The 14,394-nt window shown below is 39.2% G+C and overlaps 1 protein-coding gene across 2 annotated transcripts in view; it reads right to left on the bottom strand.

Annotated features, from left to right (window-relative positions):
* The window catches only part of ACAP2 (ArfGAP with coiled-coil, ankyrin repeat and PH domains 2), a 153,580-nt gene that overhangs the window by 100,622 nt on the left and 38,564 nt on the right, over positions 1 to 14,394 (bottom strand). The window lies entirely within an intron of this gene.

The following is a 14,394-nucleotide window of genomic DNA, read 5'->3' as shown; positions in this document are numbered from 1 at the left end:
ACTCTGTCATGTCCAACTCTTTGGGACCCCATGGACTATACCCTTCTCCAGGGGATCTTCCCAACCCAGGGATCAAACCCAGGTCTTCCACACTGCAGGCAGATTCTTTACCAGCTGAGCCACAAGGGAAGCCCAAGAATACTGGAGTGGGTAGCCTATCCCTTCTCCAGCGGATCTTCCCTACCCAGGAATCTAACTGGGGTCTCCTGCATTGCAGGTAGATGGATTCTTTACCAACTGAGCTATCAGGGAAGCCCTTGCTGAGCATATAATTTTTGTAAAATGTGCAAGGCATTAAAGGGAAGACATTACTGAACCTATCCCCCATAGCTTAAAATGTAATAAAATTTATTAAATTTTAAAAGTTACACATATATTATCAAAGAAAACACATGATTAAGTAGCGAAACAAGAAACATGTAAAATAATGTTAAAAGATGGTAAAATAAAGGGCAAAAACACAGAAGGTGGTTAGCAGAGTCTCAGAGGATTATTACGAGAGGGGGTCAGCAAATGACAGCCTATCTGACAATGTGGCCCTTAACCTACCATCACGTAAACAGTAAGCTAAAAATTTTTGCATTTTTAAATGGTTGAAAAAACAAAAGAAAAATAATATCTAATGACTTATGAAAATCATATTCCAGTGTCCATAAATAAAGTTTTATGGAAACACAGTCAAACTCATCCACTGACACATTGCCTATGTAAGCTTTCACATCCTACTGGCAGAGTTGAACAGCAGGGAGAGAACATATGGTCTAAAAAGCTTAAAATATTTTTTTTTACTACTACCTGACCCTTTATGGAAAAAGTTTACTGACTCCTCACTATAAATATCAAACGCAAGAACATGGATAAAAATGCTTTTTAATACATGAATGACATCAGCTCAGTTCGGTTGCTCAGTTGTGTCCCACTCTGTGTGACCCCATGGACTACAGCACGCCAGGCTTCCCTGTCCATCACCAGCTCCCGGAGCTTGCTCAAACTCAAGTCCACCCTCATCCTCTGTGCGTCATCTCATCCTCTGTCGTCCCCTTCTCCTCCTGCCTTCAGTCTTTCCCGGCATCAGGGACTTCTCCAATGCGCGCATCAGATGACTAAAACACTGGAGCTTCAGCTTCAGCTCTTTCAACAAATATTCAGGGTTGATATCTCTTAAGATTGACTTTGATCTCCTTGTCAATCTTATCAAGCAAGGTTTGACCTTTGATCTCCTTTCAAGCTTATCAAGCAAGGTTTGATCTTCGATCTCCTTGTCACTCTTATCAAACTTGTCAAGCAAGGCTTGATCTCCTTGCTGTCCAAGGGACTTTCAGGAGTCTTCTCCAGAATCACAGTTCAAAGGCATCAATTATTTGACACTCTGCCTTTTTTATAGTTCAGCTCTCACAACCATACATGACCACTGGGAAGACAATACCCTTGACTACACAGACCTTGGTTGGCAAAGTAATGTCTCTGCTTTTCAACATACTGTCTAGGTTTGCCATAGCTTTTCTGACAAGAAGCAATCGTCTTCTGATTTCATGGCTGCAGTCACCATCCGCAGTTATTTTAGAGCTCAAGAAGAGGAAATCTGTCATTCCAACTTTTCCCCTTCTATTTGCCATGAAGTAATGGGCCTGGATGCCATGATCTTAGTTTTTTCAATAGTTTTAAGCTGTCTCTTTCATTCTCCTCCTTTACCCTCATCATCAAGAGGCTCTTTAGTTCCTCTTTGCTTTCTGCCATTGGAGTGATATCATCCACATACCTGAGGTTGTTCCACCCATCCTGATTCCAGCTTGTAACTCATCCAGCCCAGCGTTTCTCATTATGTGTTCAGTGTATAGGTTAAACAAACAGGGTGACAGCAGACAGCCTGTCATACTCCTTTCTCAATCTTCAACCAATCAGTTGTTCCATAGGGGTTCTAACTGTTGCTTCTTGATCACATACAGGTTTCTCAGGAGACAGGTAAGATGATATGGTATTTCCATCTCTTAAGAGCTTTCCACAGTTTAATAATGATCCACACAGTCAAAGGCTTTAGCACAGTCGATGAAACAGAGGTAGATGCTTTTCTGGACTTCCCTTGCCTTCTCTATGATCCAGCGAATGTTGGCAATTTGATATCTGGTTCCTCTGCCTTTTCTAAACCCAACATAGACATCTGGAAGTTCTCAGTTCACATAATGCTGAAGCCCAGCATGCAAGATTTTAAACATGATCTTACTAGCTTGGGAGATGAGTGAACTGTCTGATGGTTAGAACATTCTTTAGTACTACCCTTCTTGGGAACTGGAATGAGGATTGACCTTTTCCAGTCCTGTGGCCACTGCTGGGTCTTCCAGATTTGCTGACATACTGAATGCAACACTCTGATGTCATCATCCTTTAGGGTTTTGAATAGCTCTGTACAGCACAGTAATTCAGTTAAATATATTCTGTTCTTTTTCCATTATGGTTTATAACACACTATGGGCTTCCCTGGTGGCTCAGACAGTAGAGAATCTGCCTGCAACGAAGGAGACCCGGGTACAATAACTGGGTTGGGAAGATTCCCTGGAGAAGGACATGGCAACCCACTCTAGTATTCTTGCCCAAGAAATCCCACAGACAGAGGAGCCTGGCGGGCTACAGTCGATGGGGGTCAGAAAGAGTCAGATATGACTGACTAACACCTTGAATTTATAACAGGATGTGGAATGTAGTTTCTATGCTCTACAGTGGGCTTCCCTGGTAGCTCAAATGGTAAAGAATCTGCCTGCAATGCAGGAGACCCAGGGTCAGTCCCTGCTTGGGAAGACCCCGTGGAGAATGGAATGGCTACCCACTCCAGTATTCCAGTCTGAAGAATTACATGGAGAAAAGGAGGCTGGCAGGCTACAGTCCATAGGGTTGCAAAGAATCAAGCACGATTGTGCAATTAACATATATACATATGCTATACAGTGGGACGCTGCTGTTTGAATCACTATTTTTAATAATAACTTCATTCTTTTATCTATTCATGTGTCACAGTTTTTTATGATCAACTCACAAAAGAGTTAACTAAAAATAAAAACATAAAGCTAAAATGGGAAAAAATACAGCAGCAAGTATTAACACTGAGCCATTTCTAGTCACATGGTGATCACTTTGGGCTGTGAATTAAATAAAGCTCTATGAAAAGCACAAAAATAGAACTCTCCCACCCAGATAATTGTACATCTCTGATGTAGAAATAACCTTTTTTTGTTTGTTTGTTTTTATTGAAATACAGTTGATTTACAATAAACTTCTTAAACCACTGTTTTTACGAGTTTATCCATAAAAATAACTAAATAGTATGTGTGACAAGAGCATTGCATTTTCTTTAAGAAAGAAAATTATTTGAAAGAAACAGGAAGAGTAATAAAAAAATTACCCATCCATCTGAGATCCTTTTTAAAAAAAAAGACAAAAACGTTTCCACTTCAGCTTTGGCACTATGCTTAAAAGGGAATTTATAACCTAAGATTAGGTCACATGGTTGTGCAATCTAAAATGCAACTATGGGGTGTTCAAGATCACTTGTCACAGCATTAAACATGGATTTGAGGCTCTGTCATAACTACCTCCTAAAGAATTATGAAAGAGATCAAATAAAAAACTATAATGTATAGAATTTGAAACAGCTATGTTCCTTGTTTTATATAATATACATATGCTTAAAAAGCTGCATATAAACTGAATAACCATTTACTCAGAGGAGTTGCCTATATGCCTAGCATGACCTACCATTCCCAACCAATTCTTCTCAGCTCAACAGCTTTACTCACTGTGGGCAGTACTGGGCTAATCTTTGCAAAGACAGGATAATGGCAGGATGAGAGATAGCTCACTGGCCCTAGGATAACCCTATAGCTCAACAGATGGTAAAACTAGATTACCAAACTCTCCATATAATGAGATGGCTCCCCCTGGGTTTTTGACCAGAGAACACTTTTTAAAAGAAATCCTTCATTAGATTCTTTTGTAATGTGAATTGTTTTATTCAATAAGTTGAGTCCTTTATAATTGGGTCTCTGTAATATCTTTTTTTGTTAAGAGGCACTGGAATGGAGTTTTAAAAACTGTCTGGGTTTGAATCCATATTTTACTTCTTACTACCTATATGACACTGAATAAGATTTTTGTGTATAAATTTCATCTATAAAACATAGATAATAACAATTATATTCCATAGAGATGTATGAGAATAAATTTTAAAATACATATAAAAACCTGAGCACAAATGTTAGCTATAATTATCTATTCTATTACAGAAAATACACAGTCTCTTTTCATTTTATGGGGCCAAAAGGGAAGAAAGTAGTAATAAGATTAAGCTATTACATACACCCAACAAGAATTTGAAGTGGTTTAAAAAGGAGTAAAAGTATTTCCCTGGTGGTGTAGTAGGTAAGAATCTGCCTGCCAAGTAGGGGACACGAGTTCAATCCCTGGTCTGCGAAGATTCCACATGCCTCAGAGCAACTAAAGCCCGTGGGCCACGACTGAAGTCTGCAAGCCCTTGAACCTGCACAGTGTAACTACTGAGCCTGCGTGCCTCTAGCCTATGCTCTGCAACAAGAGAAGTCACCGCAACGAGAAGCCCATGCATCACCACAAAGATTAGCCCCACCACTAGAAAGCCTACATGCAGCAACAAAGATCCAATGAAACCAAAAACTAAAAAAAATTAATAATTTAAAAAATGAAAAGGAGCAAAAAAAAAAGAAGTTACAACAGACCTATGATTAGCAGATAAAACAGCAAGTCCAAACTGCTTTAAGAGAAGACACGTCAATACTTTTTACCTCTTACAAAAATTACGTGTCATATCAAATAAACACTGGAGTCTTCTCCTAACTTCATAACTTCAATCTAGACCGCATGACTATGTAATAAAATTTACTTGAAAATCCACTAGGTTTTCCAAGGTTATTAAGGCCAGTTCAATCTGACTTTTTGTTTTTCTTGTTCAGTTGCTAAGTTTTGTCCGACTCTCTGAGACCCCATGTTCTGAAGCACGCCAGGCTTCTCTGCCCTTCACTATCTCCCAGAGTTTGCTGAAATTCATGTTCGTTGAGTTGATGACACCATCCAATCATCTCATTCTCTATCACCCCCTTCTCGTCCTGCTCAGTCTTTCCCAGCATCAGGGTCCTTCCCAATGAGTCAGCTTTTCACATTAGGTGGCCAAAGTATTTGAGCTTCACCTTCAGCATCGTCCTTCCAATGAATATCCACGGTTATTTCCTTTAGGATTGACTCATTTGATCTCCTTGCTGTCCAAGGGACTCTCAAGAGTCTTCTCCAGCATCACAATTTGAAAGCATCAGTTCTTCAGCTCTCAGTCTTCTTCTTTATGGTCCAACTATCACATCCATACATGACCACTGGAAAAAATCACAGCTTTGACTGTACGGATTTTGCTGGTGAGGAGACGTCTCTGCCTTTTAATACACTGTCTGAGCTTGTATAACTTTCAACCCAAGGAGCAAGCACCTTCTAGGTTCATGGTTGCAGTCGCTTTTGGACTGTGATTTTGGAGCCCGAGAAAATAAAATCTGTCACTGTTTCCATTGTTTCCCCATCTAATTGCCATCAAGTGATGGGACCGGATGCCATGATCTTAGCTTTTTCAATGTTGGGTTTAAACCAGCATTTTCACTCTCCTCTTTCACTTTCATCAAGAAGCTCTTTAATTGCTCTTCATTTTCTGCCATAAGGGTGGTGTCATCTGCATATCTGAGGTTATTAATATTTCTCCTGGCAATCCTGATTCCAGCTTGTGCTTCATCCAGCCCAGCACTTCACATGATGTACTCTGCATATGTTAAATAAGCAGGGTGACAATACTCAGCCTTGATGTGTACTTTCCCCAATTTTGAACCAGTTCGTTGTTCCATATCCAGTTCTATCTGTTGCTTCTTGACTTGCATACAGGATTCTCAGGAGACAGGTAAGGTGGTGTGGTATTCCAATCTCTTGAAGGATTTTCCAGTTTTCTATGATCCACACAGTCAAAGGCTTCAGCATAGTAAATGAGGCAGAAGTAGATATTTTTCTGAAATTCTCTTGTCTTTTTCTATGATCCAACGGATGTTGGCAATTTGATCTCTGGCTTCTCTGCCTTTTCTAAATTCAGCTTATACATATGGAAGTTCTCAGTTCACATACTGTTGAAACCTAGATCAAAGGATTTTGAGCATTACCTTGCTAGCATGTGAAATGAGCACAATTGTACAGTAGTTTGAACCATTCTTTGGCTTTGCCTTTCTTTGGGATTGGAATGAAAACTGACCTTTTCCAGTCCTGTGGCCACTGCTGAGTTTTCCAAATTTGCTGGCACATTGACTACAGCACTTTAACAGCATCATCTTTTAGGATCTGGAGTAGTTCAGCTGGAATTCCATCACCTCCACTAGCTGTGTTCATAGTAATGCTTCCTAAGGCCCACTTGACTTCATACTCCAAAATGTCTGTCTTCACACTTCTAGGTGAGTGACTTCACCATTCTGGTTATCCAAGTCATTAAGATCATTTTTGTACAGTTCTCTGTATTCTTGACACCTCTTCTTAATCTCTTCTGCTTCTATTAGGACATTGCAAGTTCTGTCCTTTTACTGTTTTCATCTTTGCGTGAAATGTTCCCTTGGTATTTTTAATTTTCTTGAAGAGATCTATAGTCTTTCTCATTCTATTATTTTCCTCTATTTCTTTGTATTGTTCACTGAAGAAGACGTTCTTATCTCTCCTTGCTATTCTTTGGAACTCTGCATGCAGTTGGGCATATAATGCCCTTTCCCCTTTGCCTTTAGCATCTCTTCTTTTCTCAGCTGTTTGTAAGGCCTCCTCAGACAACCATTTTGCCTTCTTGTATTTCTTTTTCTTTGGGATGGTTTTGATCCCTGCTTCCTGTACAAAGTTATGAACTTGCATCCACAGTTCTTCAGGCACTCTATCAAATCTAATCCCTTGAATCTATTTGTCACTTCCACTGTATAATCATAAGGGATTTGATTTAGGTCATACCTGAATGGCCTAGTGGTTTTCCCTACTAGCCTACAAACAGAGGAGAACCAACAACTGCAATCAGTACCAGGGGGATTGAATATATATTATACAATATATATATATTACATAATAATAAGGCCCTGAATATATATTTATTACACAGTAATTGTAAGCCACTATCACATAGTAGTATGTGATAAACCATAATGGAAAAGAATAGGAAAAAGAACAAACATAACTGAGTCATTTTGTTGTACAGCAGAAATTAAACACATTTTAAATTAACTATACTTCAATAAAATTAAATAATAAGCCACCTTTTAAAGAAAAGTCTCTGTCTGTATTTTTACAAAGTCTCAATGAAATTAAAAGGACATTCTCCAAATTTTGTTATACTAGAAATGTTAACTGCTCCTATCCACTCAGATTGGTCAACTAAGTAAACCTGGCAAGATTCCTGAGAAAGCCAGTCCTGTAATAGAAAAAAGAATAATGGAGAAACAAACTAGAAATGGAAACCAAAATTTTAGTCTTTCTACCAACTAACATGCGTCTCTGGAAAGATCACTGATTCTCTCCAGACCTCAACTCTCTCATCCATTAAAAGTGAAGAAAGGACTGAATCATCTTTAATAACACTTCTACATTTTAACATTTTTTTATTCTGGAATAAGCTTTCAAAAGAAAGCCAGAACCTGGATTTGATTATCTTCTCCCAAGCAGGATTTCCTCCAGGCCCTCACTAGCACGTTCAATAGAGTTACACAATAAAAGAAAAAACATACAAGGCATGAAAACCCTCGCCAAAATTCACTCACTCCTTTCAAACACCTCCTCTATACACTACTTTAAAAAAACAATGAAAACAGTGGGGTTTTTTTTAAGGGTTTTATTCAGCTCCACATCTCAGGGGAAAAAAATGTATCTTCTGTTCACACGTGTATCTTTCTGAGTGAGCTCCACTATATTTCATTTTTACAGACTGAGACACTATTCTGCCATTTCTTAGAGAATAAAAAGAACATTTTTTTTAAAGATAGTTAAAAGAACATGTACCTCCTCCCCTCTCAGGTTCTCCCTAGTTAATACACAGTATCCAAAGTAAAATCATTGAGCCCAGAAAGAATGTAATTGAAAAGGTTACAGCCAGGATCCAGATCCAGATGTAAGCACTAGGTCCAAGTGAATGAACACCACAGTCTCAAGTCACTACTCAGGCTTCAGAAACCCTATCAGTCAAAGCTCATTACTAAAAAAACAGAGGGGGGGAGGGTGGATAACACTTAAAATATTATCCAGATCAACCTCTATACAAAGAATAAGAAGTACAGGATCTTCTGTCCCAAGGGTTCCAGATTCTCTCCTTAACAGGGGTACAACTTCAATAATCACTTTCAGAATTTTCTCTGCATAGCAGATAGGAACCATACACAAAGTTACATTTTTATCATACAGTGGCAAATATTCACTATTACAAGAAACGTGTCCAAGGAAATACTACTACTGTTTTATCTGGAAATTATTTTTTCCTCACACACATTAAAAAAAAAAATCAATAGACAGCCAGCCATATTTCCATTTCACCCCCCCCTCCAATTTCTTGTCCAGGGAGTTGGACAAGCAGGTGCACATCCTACTCCTAACTACAGTAAGAGTTAACTTCATTCTACTGTGCCATAAAAGAAGGTAGTGTGGAAGAAGGGCTGGCCCATCTATTATGCAGGGATCAATAAGTGGCACAGGACTAGATAACAGTCGCTGCCAGTTTTCACAGTAGAAGATGTAAAGCTGGAGTGAAAGCACTAGTCATCTAAAGAAAGATAAAGTCACTTTCATGGGGGGAAAAAAAGACGATTAACGAAAAAACTACAGACCTACAAACTATATAATATTGCCCTCAGGTGGGCCCCCAAAAATAAAAGATAAAGAAAAAAGTATTTCTGTCTTGATTTCACAAGAAACTCAGGCAGGGCTGAGGTCAACAAGAAAAAAGATTTTTTAAGTTGACTTTCTACAAAGGCAGTTCAGTCCCAAGAATTCTTATCACTGTAGCAGGTGTTGTCATAATAGGAAAATAAAGTAGTTACTATCACTGTTTACAGGATTAAAATCAAATGCTCAACCAAAGCAGTGAAACCGCAATGCCTATTATACTAGTAGAGTGTCACCGGCAATTCTTTAGAGAGAAGCAGCTCTGTAAACTTCATGGTTCATAGTAGAGAGGGAGGAGCTTCCTGTGAGAAAAGAACATTGAGACCATTATTACTGTCAGCATGACCAAGGAGTTCAAATAAGACGGAACTATTAGTGAACTCACAATCAGAAAAAGAAGCAAGATGGTAGGGACATATAGAGCCAGATCCAGATAACACTATCAAAAATATTAATCAGAGACCTGTCATATTGCCCCTTTCATGGCTGTTCCCGATTACCCTTTTCAGGAACTAAAAGGAACAAGATACCCTGCGAACAGAGAAGGTAGGTAAGGTAACCACAATACATACTGGGCCTTTCAGAGTTCTTACATCATAGGCTGATAGACAAATCACATCTACAATATAACTTTCCTAGATTATTCCATTAACCAAAAATAAATTCACTTCAATACATAATTAAAATAACTTTGTATGACATTTTCTCTGTGTTTTACAATTTGCATGGCACTTTTATGCATGATACAGAATGTATTATATTATGTTCAGTTCAGTTCAGTCGCTCAGTCGTGTCCAATTCTCTGCGACCCCATGGACTGCAACACGCCAGGCCTCCCTGTCCATCACTAACTCCCACAGTTTACTCAAACTGATGTCCACTGAGTCAGTGATGCCATCCAACCATCTCATCCTCTGTCATTCCCTTCTCCTCCCACCTTCAATCTTTCCCAGCATCAGGGTCTTTTCCACTGTGTCAGTTCTTCACATCAGGTGGCCAAAGTATTGGAGTTTCAGCTGCAACATCAGTCCCTCCAATGAATATTCAGGACTGATCTCCTTTAGGATGGACTGGTTGGATCTCTTTGCAGTCCAAGGGACTCTCAAGAGTCTTCTCCAATACCACAGTTCAAAAGCACCAATTCTTCATTACTCAGCTTTCTTTACAGTCCAACTCTCACATCCATACATGACTACTGGAAAAACCATAGCCTTGACTAGACAGAACTTTGTTGACAAAGCAATGTCTCTGCTTTTTAATATGCTGTCTAGGTTGGTCATAACTTTTCTTCCAAGGAGCAAGCATCTTTTAATTTCATGGCTGCAGTCACCATCTGCAGTGATTTTGGAGCCCAAAAAAGTAAAGTCTGCCACTGTTTCCACTGTTTCCCCATCTATTTGCCATGAAGTGATGGGACCGGATGCCATGATCTTCGTTTTCTGAATGTTGAGCTTTAAGCCAACTTATTCACTCTCCTCTTTCACTTTCATCAAGAGACTCTTTAGTTCTTCTTTGCTTTCTGCCATAAGGGTAGTGTCATCTGCATATCTGAGGTTATTGATATTTCTTCTGGCAATCTTGATTCCAGCTTGTGCTTCAATCAGCCCAGCATTTCTCATGATATATTCTGCATATAAGTTAAATAAGCTGGGTGACAATATACAGTCTTCACATACTCCTTTCCTGATTTGGAACCAGTCTGTTGGTCCATGTCCAGTTCTAACTGCTGCTTCTTAACCTGCATACAGATTTCTCAGGAGGTATTTCTGAGAAGGTATTTCTCAGGAGGTATTTCTCAGATGGTATTCCCACCTCTTTCAGAATTTTCCAGTTTGTGGTGATCCACACAGTCTAAGGCTTTGGCATAGTCAATAAAGCAGAAATAGATGTTTTTCTGGAACTCTCTTGCTCTTTCAATGATCCAACGGATGCTGGCAATTTGATCTTTGGTTCCTCTGCCTTTTCTAAAACCAGCTTGAACATCTGGAAGTTCATGGTTCACGTGTTGATGAAGCCTGGCTTGGAAAATTTTGAGCATTACTTTGCCAGCGTGTGAAATGAGTGCAATTGTGCAGTAGTTTAAGCATTCTTTGGCATTGCTTTTCTTTGGGATTGGAATGAAAATTGACCTTTTCCAGTCCTGTGGCCACTGCTGAGGTTTCCAAATTCACTAGCATATTGAGTGCAGCAACTTTCACAGCTTCATTTTTTAGGATTTGAAATAGCTCAACTGGAATTCCATCACCTCCACTAGCTTTGTTCGTGTGATGCTTCCTAGGGCCCACTTGACTTCACATTCCAGGATGGCTGGCTCTAGGAGAGTGATTACACCATCATGATTATCTGGGTCATGAAGATCTTTTTTGCATAGTTCTTCTGTGTATTCTTGCCACTTCTTCTTAATATCTTCTGCTTCTGTTAGGTCCATACCATTTCTATCCTTTATTGAGCCCATCTTTGCATGAAATGTCCCCTTGGTATTTTTAATTTTCTTGAAGAGATCTCTAGTCTTTACCATTCTATTGTTTTCCTCTATTTCTTTGCACTGATCACTGAGGAAGGCTTTCTTATCTCTCCTCACTATTCTTTGGAACTCTGCTTTCAAATGGGTATATCTTTCCTTTTCTCCTTTGCTTTTCACTTCTCTTCTTGTCACAGCTATGTGTAAGGCCTCCTCAGACAGCCATTTTGCTTTCTTGCATTTCTTTTTCTTGGGCATGGTCTTGATCCCTATCTCCTGTACAATGTCATGAACCTCCATCCATAGTTCATCAGGCACTCTGTCAGATCTAGTCCCTTAAATCTATTTCTCACTTCCACCGTATAATCATAAAGGATGTGATTTAGGTCATACCTGAATGGTCTAGTGGTTTTCCCTACTTTCTTCAATTTAAGCCTGAATTTGGAGCTCATGATCTGAGCCATAGTAAGCTCCTGGTCTTGTTTTTGCTGACTGTAAAGAGCTTCTCCACCTTTGGCTGCAAAGAATATAATCAATCTGATTTCAGTGTTGGCCATCTGGTGATGTCCATGTGTAGAGTCTTCTCCTGTGTTGCTGGAAGAGGGTGTTTGCTATGACCAGAGTGTTCTCTTGGCAAAACTCTATTAGCCTTTGCCCTGCTTCATCCTGTACTCCAAGGCCAAATTTGCCTGTTACTCCAGGTGTTTCTTGACTTCCTACATTTTCATTCCAGTCCCCTATAATGAAAAGGACATCTTTTTGGGGTGTTAGTTCTAGAAGGTCTTGTAGGTCTTCATAGAACCATTCAACTTCAGCTTCTTCATCATTACTGGTCAGGGTACAGACTTGGATTACCGTAATATTGAATGGTTAGCCCTGGAAACAAACAAGAGATCATTCTGTTGTTTTTGAGGCTGCATCCAAGTACTGCATTTCGGACTCTTTTGTTTACTATGAGGGTCACTCCATTTCTTCTAAGGGATTCTTGCCCAGATTAGTAAATTTAATGGTCATCTGAGTTAAATTCACCCATTCCAGTCCATTTTAGTTCGCCGATTCCTAAAATGTTGACATTCACTCTTGCCATCTCCTGTTTGACCACTTCCAATTTGCCTTGATTCATGGACCTAACATTCCAGGTTCCTATGCAATATTGCTCTTTACAGCATCAGACCTTGCTTCCATCACCAGTCACATCCACACTGGGTGGTGTTTTAGCTTTGGCTCCATCTCTTCCTTCCTGCTGGAGTTATTTCTCCACTGATCTCCAGTAGCATATTGGGCACCTACCGACCTGGGGAGTTCATCTTTTAGTGTCCTATCTTTTTGCCTTTTCATACTATTTACGGGGTTCTCAAAGCAAGAATATTGGTTTGCCATTCCCTTCTCCAGTGGACCACATTTTGTCATTATATTATGAGAAGAATATATATTATATTATTATGAGAAGAATATAAAATAGTAAGATGAAATAATAGAAAAAATATTAAGAGGAAAATGAGCAACAATCCAAGAATCACAGTCAAATTGGAAGAAATCTTAGCAAATTGCTGAATGTCAGAACTGTTTAATCAAAGTAGAGCAGCTGTGTTTAGAAAAGCACTTCACATAGTATTTTATCTGCAGTAAAACACTGCAGCTTCCCAAGATTTGTAAACAGGATGCAGAAGAATACAAATTTAAGAGCATAATTAAAAGGTTCAGGGTTTTAAAGACAATGTTCACACCAGAAACCATTCTGGATAGTAAATTTGTGACACTGAAGCCCGTCTACTCCTCAGTGGAATGAGCACCTCTCAAAATGATAATTCAACTATTGGTCTAGAAGCCAAAACTGAGAGGCCTTGAGCAGAGACTATGGTTCCTTTAGCTAATTTCGTTAGTTAACAAGTAAAACCCATGTTTACTAGATGGATGGAAAGATGCAGCATTTAAAACAATTTATATAATCTGGGGTCCAGGACCACCTATGATTGTTATACCTATATCTCAGCGTACATGTATGTATATGTTAACTTTCCAATTCCCCTTCCAATTACAATTCCAGACTTTAATTATTCCAATTTGCCATAACCTCTCCAGCCTCATGCTACTGCTGCTAAGTCACTTCAGTCATGTCTGACTCTGTGCAACCCCATCCCTGGGATTCTCCAGGCAAGAACACTGGAGTGGGTTGCCATTTCCTTCTCCAAGGCATAAAAGTGAAAAGTGAAAGTGAAGTCGCTCAGTCATGTCTGACTCTTCGCAACCCCATGGACTGCAGCCTACCAGGCTCCTCCATCCATGGGATTTTCCAGGCAAGAGTACTGGAGTGGGGTGCCATTGCCTTCTCCACTCCAGCCTCATAGAGGTGTTATTTTAAAAGTCTTTAGAGAAAACTAAATAAAACAGAACACATAAACAATTCCATAAACCTCAAAACCAATTTTTCAATGAAACAATGATAAAGTTCTTTCCACATACAAGGAAGAGTCTATACACCTTTAGTGAATGATTACAGTACCTATAACTTCTTTTTAAAGTTGAGAAAAATAGGAATTTTTTTCACAATACACTAGAATGTGGAATAATAGAGGATTTGGAAAGTGGCTTAAACTAAAGAGGATTTCCTCACAGACTACAGGTAGAGCGTGAGCATATGCATGCACGGATATGTCAGTAAGTGGACAGATGTGTAATTAAAGATTGATTAAAAGTTTTTGCCTGGAGCAGCCAAAATGATACTGCCACAACCAACTGAAGAAGACTATGAGCAGAACAGGTCTGGTAGAAAAAAAATCTGAAGTTCAGTTTGGGATTTGACTCTGAAATATTTATTAGATACATATAAGTAGTGGCATCAGACAGGTAGATAAATGTAAAAGTCTGGATTTCAGAAGTCTGAACTAGGGGAACAAGTTTAGAAATCATGAGCATGTCGATAGCATTTACAGCCACGCACTGGACATTATCAAAAAAAAAGTGAAGATAGAAAAGAGAATTAAGGACTG

This window comes from Cervus canadensis, chromosome 7 (genome assembly GCF_019320065.1).
Source record: "Cervus canadensis isolate Bull #8, Minnesota chromosome 7, ASM1932006v1, whole genome shotgun sequence".
Lineage (NCBI taxonomy): Eukaryota > Metazoa > Chordata > Mammalia > Artiodactyla > Cervidae > Cervus > Cervus canadensis.
Note: the sequence above shows the minus strand (reverse complement) of the source record. Positions and strands in the feature narration are given on the sequence as shown.